This window comes from Dromiciops gliroides, chromosome 1, assembly GCF_019393635.1.
Source record: "Dromiciops gliroides isolate mDroGli1 chromosome 1, mDroGli1.pri, whole genome shotgun sequence".
Classification (NCBI taxonomy): Eukaryota; Metazoa; Chordata; class Mammalia; order Microbiotheria; family Microbiotheriidae; genus Dromiciops; species Dromiciops gliroides.
The window spans coordinates 75,435,865-75,438,793 of NC_057861.1; positions in this window are offsets into that span (position 1 = coordinate 75,435,865).

The following is a 2,929-nucleotide window of genomic DNA, read 5'->3' on the forward strand; positions in this document are numbered from 1 at the left end:
GTTCCTTTCACTTCTAACTTTATGATCCTAAATGATAAAGTGCATAGCTGTCAATTAAATATGATGAGAGCGACACCTCGTGGAAAGAGTTTAGTACTCCAACCTCCAATTCTCCAATCAGAGGGCAAGAGCAGGCTGAGGGAATTGGAAGGTGCTGAGTATCCAAGGTTGAGTTAAACAGTATGATGAGATTTCCGGTGATTATCTTATCGTGGGAAGAGCATCTTATTCCACGGAGTTCAAACCAAGAAGAGCTGCAGATGGGAAGTGAATACAATTACTACAAATCCAGCCCTGATTTGCAGCATTTGCCAATTTCTGAAATTTATACGCTCACACTGAAGATTTAACAATGGTTTTCAAATGGTAGTTTGAGTTGGCTCCAGTACATCCCTGGTTATAAATCACCGTGTTCTGTGGGTTTTTTGAGAAGATGAAGGACCAAACCTAAAAACTAATGATAGCAAATTTGACTGTGTTCTCTACAGTAGTGGCTGCAGGATTCTGTCTTTGATTCTATTCTGGACAACATTTTGCCATTGACTTGAATAAGAAGCATATATGACATGCTCATGAAATTTACCATGATGGATAACAGACTCAGAAATCAAAATAAGTCTTTTCAAGACTAGAATGATGAGCTGATTCTAACAAGATAAAATTTGATAGGAATCACTGTAAAGGCCGGAATGTGAGTTTAAAAAATTATACAGGGTAGGGGCAGCTAGGTGGCGCAGTGGATAGAGCACCGGCCCTGGATTCAGGAGGACCTGAGTTCAAATCTGACCTCAGACACTTGACACTTACTAGCTGTGTGACCCTGGGCAAGTCACTTAACCCCCATTGCCCCACCAAAAAAAAAAAAAAAAAAAAGTTGATGGACTGCAAGCACAATGTAAATCAACAACAGAATCCAAAAAGGCTGATGTAATCTTAGGATGCATTAACAGAAGTATGGTACATAGAATGAGAGAAGTACTAAATCCATTGTCCCCTACCCTGGTCAGATGACATAGAGCACTGTGTTCAGTTTTGGATACCACATTTCAGGAAAGATGTTGACAATATGGAAGAAAATTATGTACCCTGTATGAAATTTGATAGGAATCACTATAAAGTCTGGAATGTTGGTTTAAAAAATTATACAAGGTATGGGGCAGCTAGGTGGCACAGTGGATAGAGCACCGGCCCTGGAGTCAGGAGTACCTGAGTTCAAATCTGGCCTCAGACACTTAACACTTACTAGCTGTGTGACCCTGGGCAAGTCACTTAAACCCCAATTGCCTCACTTAAAAAATATATATACAAGGTATAATTTCAGCACCAACCAATCAGGAACAATTTAGATTATTCTAATCTAAGCAATTCTGCAGAGAAAAACAAAGAGACATGGAGAGGTGGAGGGAGGGAGAGAGAGAGAAAAAGAGAGAGAGAGAGAGAGAGAGAGAGAGAGAGAGAGAGAGAGAGAGAGAGAGAGAGAAAGAGAGAGAGAGAGAGAGAGGGAACCAGACATGGAGGAAGCCATTCCATGAATTTGAAAATCTCTTTCCAAAGTCATTCTGAAATCATCTACCTAATCCAAATGGCCTTCAGCCTGTCCCCAGCTGGCAAAAATGGCATTTCCTCATCTCAGGGTAAGAAGTTTACTTTTGCTAATCAGCATCATTATGGATACATCCTTATGTATCTGACTGCCCAGATTACATGTCCATCCTCCCAGAAGCCATGTCCATGGGAAGTCAATGCCACCTTGGGAAAGGTAAGGGTTCTCTGATCCATTGACTCCTCAAAATCAGTCTCCAGGAAAACTGATTTTGTCTAAGTATAATAATAAGATAAGAGTTCACGGGGCAGCTAGGTGGTACAGTGGATAGAGCACTGGCCCTGGAGTCAGGAGTACCTAAGTTCAAATCCGGCCTCAGATACTTAACACTTACTAGCTGTGTGACCCTGGGCAAGTCACTTAACCCCAATTGCCTCACTAAAAAAAAAAAAAAAAAAGATAAGAGTTCACTTGGTGATAATTCTGAGTCCACAGAGGCTTCTAAGTACATGTGAAATATTATAGAGGGAGAAAATTGCACAACATAGTAAAATATGAATAGTTTAGTGGGGATTGGGACTAGAATATAAAGAAATATGGATTCTTTTTGTTACAACTTCCCAGAGGAGAGAGAAACCCATCTAGGCAAAGAATCAGAAGTAGTGTAGGGGTTGGGGTGACTAAAAGTGGCTGAACAACTCTGATCACCCACTACACCAACCACTGCTATACATCCAAGGAGATCCCTATTTATTAAAGCCATATTGTTTAAGTGAAGGTCCTGGATAGAGTGCCAGAGTGCCAGGCCTTGAGTCAAGAAAACTCATTTTTCTGAGTTCAAATGTGACCTCAGATACTTCCTACCCATGTGACCCTGGAAAAGTCACAACCCTGTTTGCCTTAGTTTCCTTATCTGTAAAATGAGCTGGAGAAGGAAGTGGCAAACTACTCTAGTATCTTTGCCAAGAAAACCCCAAATAGGATCACAATGATTCGGACAAGATTGAATAACAACAACAACCTGGATGGTCTTTACTTCCTGTTGCTTTTCATGTCTATCCCTTTCCTGTCCCTACATTGCCTCTCCAGTGACATTAGGCATCTTGTAACCTCAAAGGCCCTGCATTCCTCCTCCAGACAGCTCTGAGTATTTCTTGTCCTTGTAAATACCATGCCCCTTTATATTGGGGCTTTAGTTCAAGACCTAGTCAATAGCATTGAAGGAACCCTGGCCTCTTAAAAGGTTGGTTCTAAGATCTTTCTTAGTTCTGAGCTCTCCATTACATCCCTGCCTCCACTCCCTGAATTTGAATTTATCAGCAACACCAGCCCCTGGGCAGAGATATAAGAAGACAGACACACTATAATCTTGACAACAAGTCTGTT